The following is a 13,513-nucleotide window of genomic DNA, read 5'->3' on the forward strand; positions in this document are numbered from 1 at the left end:
TGGGTCCTTGCCTTACAGTTATCTGTCACAAGGTATATTTTTCATATATATCCATCTATATAAAGTGAGTATTTATTAGAGTTAAATACTTCATGTGGCTACGTGCACAGGTATGTGTATAACAGTTCAGTTTTCACCATCAAAACTGGAGTCCTGAAGATCCTTTTAGGCACAGGAGAAGATCAGGCCATTGCCTGTGGAATTGTTACCTTTTCTTGATTATACAGGTTTGTCAAATGACTGTATTTATATAGTTGTGCAGTGATAATTCATTTGGCACGTGTGAAAGAAAAGCGACTTGGAGTGGTCTAGGAAACACAACCTGTTGTGCACCTGCTGTTGGAGACATTTTTGGTCTGGATTTCTCATGATTCCTTGCTCAATCAGCAGCTGATCTCCTGACTGCCATTCTTCTGCCTGTGCAGCACATGCCTACGTGCTGTACTTCAGGCTGTTCTTAAGGAGATTGGCACAGCATAATATTCTCTATAAAAGAAACTGAGAGGCTGCCATGCTCATTTTAAAATAACCCATTTTATGGAAAGGTCTATTGCAAAAGAGGTTGTTTTGTCACATGTAGCTTACCATTAAACAACTTGTTGAACTGAAAATTATAGAATCATTTGGGTTGGAAAAGACCTCTAAGATAGATCATTTAGTCCATCTCTTCCAGCTTGAAACTTTGCACTTGAAAGATTTGCAGAGCTGGTCTGAAAGGGGTGGGGAAAAGCAGTGGTAGGTTCCTTTCTGCTGGTAAATCTGCAGAGGCTAAACTTTTGCTGAGACCTCACCCTGAAATTGTATCATCTCCTCAGGAATGGACTGAAAGGGGCAAAGCTGCCCATCGGATTTGCACCTTTTGGGCAGAGATTTTTGAATTAAGTCTCCCACTTTGGGAATAAGAGCAAGCAGAGAAGACCATAAGCATGCACTTGAGGATTGCCTCAATATAAGATCCCCCACTAGGAACAATTTGTCCTTAATAAGAGCTGGCTTGTGAGGGAGTTTCAAGGTCTTGTGGAAAATTCTGTGGGGATATCTGTGCTGCTGCCCAGGCTGCACTGGGGAGAAGGGGAGAGTTAAATGGAAACAACGCTCAGTTCAGCCCGGAGCTGCCAGCTGTCGTTACCGGTTGGCAGCTCTGGCTGCCAGCATTTAGGAGAGTTGCAGCTTAGGGGATTACTTTCCTCCTCTTGTGTGAGGTTCACGACCAGTTCAGTCCCTGTTGAAGCACAGATGTCTCTGAAGGCTACAATCTGTGACAGCTCTGCTGGCTTTCTGCTCTGAGGGGCAACAGTTGGCTCCTTGGCACAAGCAGGTTTTTTCTTCAAGCTGTGGTGCAGCAGGACTTGGAGACCCGAGGCTGTGCCCTTTCCACAGTCCAAACATCCCAGGGTTAATGGCTGATAATGAAAACTGCAAGACAATGTGAAGAGGATTTGCCTGATCAGGTAACAAAGGAGGCAAAACAGATAATATAAAAACATTAATACGGTTTCATATAGCAGCATTGTGCACACTCTTGTGATCTGCAGACTTTTATAAGTCTTCCAGTGGAAATAGGGGAGCATGGAAGAATTTAATCTTGCATCTCTGCTATTTTTCATGGATTGCTTAGTTTAAGATGGTGGGTTTCAGCCTTTGTATTTTTAGTGTATTTCTGTGGTAACAATAAGTGTCTTTATTGAGTCTTCTAATCTGCTCAGCTGAGGTATGCTCTATCCTCTTTGCTTTCTGCCTTTTAATGCTTTTTGCTTACCTTTCTGAATTACAGATACTCTTTGGGATAGGGAAGAGGGTGTTTTTGCCAACTCTATGAGCCTTGCTAAAAAAGGAAAACATTTAAACCTTCATCTGTAGCAATCTGAACCTGTTTCTAACATGAACTTGGTACATAAGATGTTACAAAACCAACATAACAAAAGCAAAACATTGGTTTTTTTTTTTCTTTTTTCCCAGCTACAGGAAATCTGTGTAGTAGCTCTTCTCTTTTCTCTTGTGTGAGTCAGATCAGCTGTGTCTGCCTTGCTTCAGCACAGTGCTTAGCAGCAGTTGCATGAGAAAACCTCAGTCACTAGATGTTAAACCAGCAGTGAGCAGTTGTGCATCAATGGAGGCAAGTGAGATGGTTGAAGGAGGGAGGGAAGATGCTGAAAGCAGCTCAGTGAATTCTGCTTCACTCATAAGACTTCAGCTTGAGATAAATACCTGTTCTACAGGGCAGCAATGCTTGTGGGATCCAGCTATTTCATGATTGTGCTGTATAGAAATTAATGCAAAAGCACTTCCTGCCTACAAGTTACTCTCATTGAGTCTGCCACCTTTAGTGCCAAGGGTTGTGGAGACAGGATTTTTTTCTTCAGGATAACACTGTAGAAAATAAACTGGGCAGGATGAAGGCAACATGAGCTTTGCACGTGAGGTGTGAGACACAGTGTATTTCACTGTGGACAGCAGTGCCAGGCAGTTTTGTCATCCTGGCTTATAACTGTTCAGACAGCAAAGCAGAAATTTTCTCTTCCCCCTCAAATGTTTGGCAGAAAGCTTGCTTTTGTCTAAAATGCTTCTTAAGCACTGTGTGAACCCTTCAGTCTTAAACCAAATACCAGTTTGAGTTGTGCTTTTTCTATCCAATTTTCAAATAGGAGGGTTTGGTTTAGTTTCTTGTAATAACTGCTGCAGCAAGACAACTCTTGGAAAATACAAGGCACCATCCCAAAAGATATTATCTTCTTTACTCTGGAGGGCTTTTTAGCACAATGCTGTTTCTGTGTGGTAAGAAATGGCACAGATTGCTTTGTGACTACCAAAGGGTGATGGGCTGGGTACGTATGGTAAGTAAAAATGGTATCTTGGGCAACTTCTGTTCTCAGCATGCACTTTTATTTAGTGCCAAGAGGTATAAGAAGAGATTTGAGGATAGAATTAAATCAAGTCTTAGGATTAAAGCTTAATCAATGGTGGATGTCTTCAGGACTTTCAGGATCTATCTGTGTACTGAGGATGTGATATCTGCTCCTGACTGAGCAGAGGGCAGCTCTTTAGTTTTCTGTTCAGGGCATCACTACTGTTATCTTCTTAAACCACACCCAGCTGAAGTTCCCAGCTATGGTCACCAAGTATGCTGAGGTCTCTAATATGTTCTAACTCGAACACCTCTGTTCTGTCTGAATACCCCCTCCAGCTTCATTTGGACGTGATGGAAATCATCAGAGAGAGGGACGACTGGCACAGCTGAAGCTGCTGCTCCCCCTCATATTCTGCACACAAATTTTTATGAGAGTGAGATACTTTCTGGGAGCTGTAGTGGCTTTCTTACTTCCATTTTCCCTTCCAGGCCATGTGTGATGGATGCACAAGAATTCCAGAGGTATAGCAGTATCTCCATACCCCAAGTGGGGAGGTGGTAGCTGGGCAATGGAAGAAACCCTTCGGGCAGAGAACATAACCATAGCGTGGAACATCCTGGGTGGATTTTTCAAATGAAAGTATAATCAGGAACCACTTTTTTTGCTGGGTAATCAAAATATCTGTGGAAAAGAAACAGGGATGATTTCACCATGTTCTTTCTAATTTAAAATTTTCTGTGGAAAGAAAGTGCATTTGACCCTTTCCTTGCAACAGCAAGCACAGGGGTTTAAGTGCTGTTCCTGAAGCAAGCATTGCTTTTGGCTTAATGTGTTACTCCTTGTGAAGCTTCCCTGGGCTCTTGGATGCTGCTCTTGCCAGCAAAAGCAGATTGCTTCCAGCAATAAACATCCCACAAAATTATGTATGTTCTTTAAGAAAAGTACCAAGATTTTCTGCTAATTGCAAAAATACATAATGGATGCTTTCAGCATCTGTTATTTATTCTCTAACCAGCTTTCATCCAAAAGTAACCTTTAAACAAACATTAAGATTGAGAAGTGTAACTGTTTCAATATGTCACACATTTCTACTCCCTCCAGTTTAATGATGTTTGAAACGTGTGCTTAGAGTTGACTCCTAGTAAGAAGCAGAAGTTGTTTATATCTGTAGCTCGAAGACGTTCACAACATGGAGAAGGTGGTGCTTGGTGCCAGAGATGATGGATGTCTCTGTGTTCTTTTTTGGGAGCCAAAGTGCAGCAGAGAGGGTTTTGCTCACACGGCAGTTGCTTCGATGCACCACAAGGAGGGGTGCAAGGCTCATGGAGAGCAGGATGCAGCTTGGAAGTGGCGTTCGTGGGATGCACAGTACTGCCAATAGACTGAGACTCGATTTTTAGTTTAAAAGCCTGACTATTTCTAGCGGTGCAACTTAGAAAAATAATCCTTATAAAGACATAGATTTTTTTTATTAGTTTTTTGTTGTACTGAGATGGATCTTCTATATTGGTAACTTAACAACAGTCATTGCCGTGCCTCTTTTTTTAAAAGTAATTTTATTTAATTGTATCTAATGAGGACAACTAGATGGAGACAGCTTAATTATTTTGCCTGCTCTGTGCAACTACATTCGTGACAGCATGGAACAAAAGGTAATTTTCTGAGATAATCGTGAGTGAGAGTTTGCCACTACTGAAGGAGTTTGATGCCTGGTACCATGGCAGAGAAGTATTCCTGGTGTGTCTCAATACCAGAGTGCCTCAGAAGTGAGGTCTACCCTGGGATAGCAGAGGGGACACTAAAAGTGAAGCTGCTGGGAAAACCTGAGTGGTGAACACCTGATTCCCTTTCACGGGTGCATTGCATCTGATTCCTTTCCACAGGAAGATTTTAGAGAGAAAAGATGGTAGCAACACAGTCAAATCCTTAATTGCTTGTCTGTTGATACATGTTTTTTGTCAAAATCTTCTGGTTGCTCTTCTATCCTATTATTCCTTCCAAATGACTCTGATGTAAAAGCATGGACTAGTTTACTCTTCAAACGTGGCTGTGCAGATGCTACCTGAGTATCCTTCAGCAATAACAAGCCCATGCTTTCCCAAAAGGACCTCAGGGTATGGGAATGGGAAGAGACAGAATGAGGTTGGCATCTTGGCTGGTGCAGAGCAGAAATGAGAAGCTTGGAGGTGCCAGCAGGGTTAGACTTTGTTTTGACAACACTTTGTCCTGGGGCATGGCCAGTAATTCTGTCTGTGGGGCATGAGCAGGGCTGGTACCAGCAGCCACCCCTAGGTAGGCTCAGCACCTCTGCTATTGCAGTGACATCTGGGTCTTGTGACACTTCCCAGATAGACAGCAGAGCAGCACTGCTGGGGGCTCAGCACTATGGAATTTGAAGCCCCTCTGTGGCAGATCTATTCCTCCCTGCTTAGATGTGTTCCCATTTTCTTAACAGCCTGTATTACATGTGAGGAGATCAATGTACAAAGGGACTCTCAAATGTGGCAGAAGTACATTGTACATGTCTGGCAAAAGGAGAAATAGCCTTTGCAAAGAGCAACTGCTCCAGTTTGACCAAACTGGCTCTTAGTTCACCACAGCTCACAGGACAAGGTCCCTTAAGAAGGGCAAGCTTACTGGGGTTTAGAAGAATTCACTGCATGTCTTCAAGGAGCCCGGAATCATTGCCGCCAAAGTTAGTCCAGGTGTTTAAGTCAGGAGGATGATAATTATGCTGTTTTTCCAAAGGACTGGGAGGAGAAGGTATTTTTTTTCTCGGAAATTCATCAATGCAATTTTTAGAGTATGTGCTGAGTCTGGTAGAGAAGTGCCTCAAGAAAAATTTATCATAGTTGTGGACAGAGTTTGAGAACCAAACCTAGCTTGGATGTCCAGTTGTCCTTGAAGGATGTGATATCTGTCAGCAGTCATGTCCAGCCTGCTGAAGTCCATCTGCACCGCAGAGTAAGAGTAGATAATTTTATTTCAGATGACATGTGTTTTAAAAAGTTAAAAATGTCAGTTAATGAAAATGATAAGGCACGAGTGACAGTAGCATTAATAATAATAATTAAAAGTCATAGCCTTAATTTCGAAAATTAGGGGAAAATGATTTATCCATTAACTGACATTGTGATAGAGAGTGCTCTGGAGAAGGGAGATTTTGGGTCTCTTTGGGAGAGCGAGTAGGTCTGAGCAGGCACAGGGTCACCACAGCAGCTAATGAAGGTTGGAGGAGGCATATGAAGACCCTTAATTAGCTCAGTTGTTATTCTTCCATCATGAGCAATTCATTAACTCCTGCCTTATCTACGCTGCTGTTCCCTCGCTGAACTGCGCAGTCCCTTAACAATGTGAGCTCTGGGGGAAAGGGGTAAAAGTGGGGAGATTAGAGCCCCCACAAACCGAGAGGAGATACTGACGGGCAAGAAATGGGAAAGGTCCTTGGCAAACACCCACATGTGAGAGTCCTTAGCACAAACGCTGGTGTGCTGCTAATTGTTCTAATTGGTTCCAGCAGCGAACCCAGCCCAGACGGGTGAGGACAGGCATTTACTAACTGGGCTCCTACTGCTGCCTAGAAGTCGGTGCGGAATTGCTGATAGGCTATCACACACGGTGAAGAAAGCACTGGTCCGGCAGCCCCAGCTTTGGGATCCGGGAAGGAGCAGAGGTGAGAGCTCTCGGTTTGGTTGTTGCTGGATCCTTTGGGCTGTCTGCGGGGAAGGTGCTGGGGTGTTTTTGTCCAGTGCCAAGGACGTTTGGCTGAGGAGTTCCCTTCCATAGGGCATTATTGGAGGCAGAGTACTCACTGGAGCTCAAAACCTTGGGATCCCTTAGGTAGAGGTCCCTATTAAGCTTAGGTCTTTCCTGTGTTCCTGGTCCCTTTTCCCCACCAGTAAATGCCCCAAAGCACCTAAGTTACCGAGGAGTTACTTAGGGAAAGGGACTTCGGTGCCCCAAAACCTTCATGACTGGAAAGCCTGCCAGGCACTCAGGGAGCACGAAATCCAGTTAGAAATCATCTGAAGCTTGGTTTTGGTTGTTTTTTGGTTTTTTTTTGTTTTCTTTGTTTCCTTTTGGTTTTTTTTTTTTTTTTTGTTTGTTGTTTTTTGTTTGTTTGTTTTTTGTTTTTTTTTTTTTTTTTTTTTGTTTGTTTGTTTTGTTTGTTTTTTCTTTAGTCTTGTTTCTTTTTTCCAATAACCACAAGGACTAAGAAAGATGGTTTGGGGTTTTTTCTCTTTTTAAGTGGACTCAGATTTCTGTATCATCTCTTGAAGCTTTATTTCAAAGAAAAAAAAAAAAAATCATACCCTACTCCATCTGATTCCAGTATTGAAAGCTTTTAGGAAGCACAGCTAGCTCTATGCAGTGGGAAAACTTTCCTTGCTGTCTTTGTACTGCAGGCTTTAATTTAAATGGAGAAAACGGGTAAAGACCAACAAGTAAAAGAAACACTGAGGGTTAAATGAGTTATCACACACCTGTAGCAAGTCAGTGAACCTTGCTTGCTGGAGGAGCTGCCCTGGTTTATCAGACTGGTGGTAAGGTCTGCCTGCCCTGCCCACAGATCAGCAGCATGTGTGGTGTTGAGGAGCTGGTATTTCTTGGCTGGTTTTAAGTGAGAACCAAGTCTAGGTAATGGGCTAAATGAGCTGCATGAGTAAATCCCGACCCTTCCTCTGCAGGTGAGACAAAACAACCATGACCCACCAGCCCTGTTCTCTGTTTCCTGAACAGCTGATGCCATTTTCCCTTTTCTGCTGCAAAAAAAGATGTTTGTAACATCTGAGAGGCATAAGACAAATGAGAACTGTTTGTCCCAGTGCTGGGATGCTGCTGTGGACCTGTTGGGTGTTGCTGTGCCTGGGCAGTGACAGACCCTCTGCTCCCCAGAAATCTCCTGGCCTTGATCCTTTGTGCTTTTGTCTTGTGATGGTGTGTGCCAGAGATATGGGCTCTTTGTGTGCCTCAAATTGGGTGTCCATTACAACATGGCTGTGAAAGGGAGGAGTTCTGCTGCTGCTGGCAGTCAGCCTGACCCTGCCTTGTGGCAGGGCACTATTGGGCTGTGTATTGTAGGTGTGAAACCCTGTGTGGATGGGGCTCATCAGGTGAGCGTCCACGGGGACTTGGGACCCCCACCTGGGCTCTGTTCACCCCATCCTCACACACAGACACTGCTCCCCAAAACCTGCTTCTTTAGGGGTGACATTGCCAGCTTCCCACGAGGTCCCTGGGCGTGGAGTCACCACCAGAAGAATTAAAAAGCCTTTTTGGAGGTAAATAAAGCCCCAAACTCTCCCATTATTTTAAAGAAGCTGCCTCCCACGTGTGACCTTGGGTGTGTGCTGATGGGAGCCTGCCGCAAGGGTTTAGTCTGAAACCAAATCCCCTTTCCCTCTGCCTTTCTCCCTGAAATGGGAGCTGTCATCATCCTGCTCAATCTTTTAAGTCGGCCTGAATGCTGATTGTCTCTCTTTACTGAAAGGAAAGATGCTGCATGAGGCTGTGGCTCTGTTTTAAGGTGTGCTGTCACTTGCTGTGTAGAATTTGCTTGATTTCCTTTGCCTTGTGACTCCAGTGAAGGTGAATTCCTGATGAAAGCCTTGTTTAAGTGAAAGTGGGGCAGATGGGAAGGCTTGCAGGCCTGTTGAGGCCACTGTGGTGTCTCAGAGTGGGCAGCTGTTGGTAGGGAGGGGAGGAGTGACAGGCACCCGGGGTGGCTGCAGGTTCCCCACACTCTGGGGGTGACCCCTCTCCTTGTCAGTGAGAGCTAGGCAGGCAGAAATTGGGCTCTTGCTGCTCCCTGATAGAAAACACAACCTTGAAACTGCTTGAAATACCCATCATAAGTAACCCATCAAATGCACTAGCAGCTGCCAGGAAGCTTTTAGGGATGGACCAGCATTGGGATGTTCTCTGCTGAGGCCTGGCTTCAGAGCATTGGGCTGGTTGAATGGGGAGATGATACATACCAGGTGAAACATAATCCCTCTGACAGGGATGAAATAAGCTTTCACAGCAGGTACCTTTCCCTGCTGAGTGTGGTCTTTTCCCTTTTTGGCCCCAGCCCACAGCCTACTTGACAGGGCTATCTTTAACCATGTCAATCAAAGTGCAGTGGAGAAGAGAAGGCAAACAGGAAGAGCACAGTGGAAGGGCAAGTTTGAGTGACCTGATGATGGGGTGGGGACACAAATCGTTGGAGCGTGGGTGAAATGAATGGCTCCAACCACGAAATTCTCAGCCTCTCAGTGAACACAAGGAGGGAAAAACTGTCTGGCTCCAGGACAATAGCTGGTGACTTGTGTAGAGGAAGAGCTCTGGCACCAACCAATGCATGAGGCTGATGAGAAGTGATCTGGGCAGGTCATTCAGAAAATCTGGCTTGCTGGCCTGGGAAGGACATAATCACCTTGGGCTGATGTTATCTGGGAGGCTGTGTTGAGGAGGAGGCAGTGAAATGGGCAGGCAAGCAGGAGCCTCTGGCTTGAAGTCAAGCATTGAGGTCCCAGGGAAGGGGCTTTGAGTCACCTGTGCTGGGAAGGGATGGAAGGCTTTAGAGGAGCTGGCTGGAATGAGTCTCTGCTTTAAGCTGGCTCAACATTATCTATGTCCTTTCTGATGCTGGGTGCAATAGTTTTCAGTTTTATTTCTAAGCGTGTTGTTTTAATGTGGTTGATAACTTGAGTCTCCATCCCCCAAAATGAAATTTCATTGTTGTCTATAACTTCTAAGAAAAGTTTGAATTTTTATCTGCATGCACACCTTTGAAACTAGAGATTAATATACCATAGCTCCTGGCTTTGAAAGGGTGAGGCTCTGGACATCACTGTGTTCCATCACAGGTCCCAAATTCTAGAAGATCCCAAAATATGGACCTCAGCCAGAACTAGGCATCTAGCTCCTGGTAAGTGGTACTGTAGTGACTTTCCCAAAGGTTCTGGGGCACAAGAGGTAACAGCCTCCAAATGTCCCAGCCAACATTAAACATCACAGCATTTTGTCTCCTCCTTTGCCTGCATAAACAGGCAACAAACTCATGGTTCCTATTACCAAAAAACCTTGCTCATATTCGCTGGTTTAATAATGAAATCGGTCTCTAAGTTAATCACAAAAATGTCTTGTTTTATTATTATTTTCAATGACATTCTTATTTTCAGATGGCAACGTCATGAATAGGAGGGGCCTGCTGAATAAACAGCTATTGCCTTTCTTTGTGAAGAGATTATGTTTTGTTGTGCTTGTAAAAATGACTTCTGCTGCCATGTGTTGCCCTTTAAAAGCTAAAGAATAATAAATGAGCAAGAACAAGCATCTCAGATACAGTGCCTATTTGGAAAGAAAAATCAGGTTTGGTATTGTGTGCATCATTCAATTTATTTTATGTTAATTTGATCTTTTCCTTTTTTATTTTGGCTTAGCCTGATTAGTTCCATATGTTTTCCCCTAAGGATTGGACAGTGAAACTGCTTGTCTGAGTCATCAAGAAGATAAATAATTGGCAAATTCAAGGTCTCATCTCCTAAATCATTCCACAGTTGCTTGTGGCCCTTGCAGAGCTCAGTTGCTTGTGCACTTGAGTCAGTGGTTCAGTCCCCAGTCTGGGCTTTCACTGGTCCCAGGAGACCAACAAACCTCTGATTACGGAGCCTCACATCAGCTTGTCTTGGCACATCTGCTGGAAGAACGTGGGGAGCTGCTGGGATCCTGTGGTCAGGGCTGGTATTTACAGCCAGGGAGGGGGGAGCCTTCCCAAAATGGGCACCCTGGAGTGCACACCTGGCAGCTGTGCCACCCGCCCCCCTCCCCTGCACGGGGCTGGGGCTGTGTCCTCTGTGGAGCTGCTGGGGTATCTCCTTCTCTCTGGGTTTCCTGAGCCCATGGCTCAGGAGGTGCTGACCTGCTGCCTGGGGAAGCCATGCTGACCTCTGTGATTAACAGGCTGATCCTGAAATGGGTCATCTCAGCATCCTTGTCTTCTCCAAATGCAGTATCAGGTCCAGCTGGCCTAAACATAACCCTACTCATGGGTACTGTAGAGTAGCCATTGGATAGAAAATGAGAACACGAATACAGCCCCTGGGGTCCAGCCATGCATGAGCATTGAGAGATTTGAGATGGACACACAGCTGCTTCTTCATATATGGTTGTTGTCTGGTTTCTGAGGGAGCCATGAATCCCTCTACTTGAGTGAGAGAGATATTGGACTCCTGTTCTTCTGTCCCTGTGGGTTTTTTCTGGCTTGGTTTATTTTTTTAAGCGGTGCCACTTGTGTCTAGTGGAAATCATGTCCGAAATGTAATCCCATCATGGCTGGAGAAGTTGTACTGCTGTCCTGGGAGTGTTAAAGGAGCTGAACTGGATGGTCCCTTGTCTGGATATGTTGATTTTGTTGGTTTATTTTGGGGGAGGGAGTATGGTTGCATTTTAAAATGGAAGAAAGTGCCAAAAGCAGAATGAGAGACAACTCAGTGGTGATCTCTGAGCCTAAGGAAAAACAGTGTAAATCTGGAACAGGCCCATAGTCTTCAAAGTGGGTTCCAGGCTTCTTAGCAGGAGAGTCACAGTTTCTGCTGAATTGGAAAAATAAAGCAGCCCAAATGCCTCTTGTGAGAGGTCCTGGTCCCATGGCTCAAGTTGGCCGTGTTCAGAGCAAACCTGATACCTTGAAGGGGAAGCCACTGAGCCTCAAGGAGACCACTGGGGATGCTGGGCATGGGGGATGCAGAGCCCTCCCCTCCTTTGGATGGTGTTGAGGAGTTAAAGGAAGTGAAGCTGAAGGAGAATGAGTGGATTGTGCCTTGGTGGAAAAAAAGGTCACCTTAGCACACTGCAACGTGTGATGGTGACACCTGTGAAAGTTAAATCAGCTCATTGAGTTACAGCTGAGCAAAGCTGTGCACTTCTGTGTATATCTCCTCATCAGGACTTCAGCTTCCTTGGCTTTTGTGGTGGCAGTTTTGGATGTGGACATCCATAACCCACTATGCAGGTGCCTGGCTTGGATGCTGGGTGCAGGCACTGCTGACAGTGTGGACATCTGCTTGACGGGGGACATGACCCAGATCTTTTGGTGGTGCTAAGCAGGAGCCAGAGCATTGTCCTCTGTAATGCCTACATTATCCCAATTAAAACCATGATGAGGAACTAAATGGGTGCCTTTCTGCAGGAGCTAACCTTGTATGTGGTGGTCTGTCTTTGGTCCTCTCCTTGATCCCCCAGTTTTTCCAGGAAGCAAATTGATTGTGCAGCTGAGAGCTTTATTTTTGTAGGTCTTGCTTTCCTTTTTTATTTTTTTTTTTTATTATCAAGGTATTTCTGCATGGGGAATGGTTTCCAAAGAGACCACACTGTGTGTCCATGTACAGCACGTACCATGGGGTGTCAGGCTGGGGTGGGGAGCTCCACCCCAGTTCTGGAGCTGTCTGGGTGCTCATCAGCCACTCTGTGCCAGAGGAAAGGAGCTGAGCCAGCCGCTTTCATGGATATTTCTCATGCAGTGATGCAAATGATGAACTACCTTGGCAAGACAGCTTGGAGACAGCCATCGAGTTCTCTTTTCTTCCCTAATCATCATCTCATACTTAATACAAGCTTTCTTCCTTCTCCCCGCCCTTTTAGCATTTGAATTTGGGTCTAGGTCTAGCTTTTCAAGAAAGCAGCTCTCCTCTGTATTGGCTGCTTAGACTCTTCTCATCCTCCTATTCCAGCTCAGGAAAAAATGGAATGGTTCACATTCTTCTTCTGGGTCTAGAGAGCTCCTCCGTGTACTGTGACAATTTGGTGGTGCAGAAGAGTAAAAAAAGAGCAGAGGACTGGAACAAGCAATTTGGCAGTCAGTGCAACTGGCTGGCTTGAATTACGTGTTAAAGTTTTGCCAGTTGTCAGTGTGTTCAGCATTTTGTATCATTATAAGGTTTTTAGGAGTCCCAATGCAGATTTTCTATATTTTGTTGTCTGAGATTTGTGTGGGTTTTTTCTCTTGTAGAAAACTTGCCCAGCAATTTGCTGCACACATTTATGCCCTTCTTTTTTTAATGTACAGTGGAAACAAGCATCTGAAATCATTCTTCTCCTTCTGACAGCAACATCTGTAAAACCTTAATGCTGGAAGGAGGCAGGAACCAAGAGATTTATAACCCCCTGCTGAAATATTGGAATGACCTTATTTCCCGGCAATTAGCTCTGCTCAAAACATTTTTGTTTCCTATTAGAAGCAATCTACTAACATTTACATTGATGTGTTTAATAGTTGCTGGCCATCTCTGAATTCAAGCAGGCAAAGCAGGAGGAGAGGGAAGGAATATGTTTTGTAAACTGTGAGAGTATTTGCATTGCATTGTATGTTTGTGTTGATAGTGGTGAAAACATTCATCATGCTCTGCTCCAGAATGGGAATGACATGGTTTGGGAAAGGGAAGAGAGCTGGTGTTGGGCCAAAGCTTCTCTACCACTGCAGCATATCAGACCAGCTCCAGCAATTGCTGGAGAGTGGATCTTGATTCAGCTGCAAGCCCTGAGGAGTGGGGAGGTGAGGAAAGAAGAGGAAGGGCAGCACCACATGCAAGATGGAATGAATAAGGTTAAGGAATGGGTGAATGAATGGATCATTCCCCTTCTTCAATGGATGCACTGATCCCCTCAGAGACAGCAGCTCC

The 13,513-nt window shown here is 44.8% G+C and overlaps 1 long non-coding RNA gene across 1 annotated transcript in view; it reads left to right on the forward strand.

Annotated features, from left to right (window-relative positions):
- The first annotated feature begins 5,802 nt into the window (after positions 1–5,802).
- LOC130256070 (uncharacterized) overlaps positions 5,803–13,513 on the forward strand; it is a 38,892-nt gene continuing 31,181 nt past the window's right edge. The window contains exon 1 of the long non-coding RNA XR_008841052.1: positions 5,803–6,522. This is a non-coding gene — a long non-coding RNA (uncharacterized LOC130256070). The remainder of the gene's footprint in view (positions 6,523–13,513) is intronic.

The sequence above is a fragment of the Oenanthe melanoleuca genome, chromosome 8 (genome assembly GCF_029582105.1).
Source record: "Oenanthe melanoleuca isolate GR-GAL-2019-014 chromosome 8, OMel1.0, whole genome shotgun sequence".
NCBI classification, from domain to species: domain Eukaryota; kingdom Metazoa; phylum Chordata; class Aves; order Passeriformes; family Muscicapidae; genus Oenanthe; species Oenanthe melanoleuca.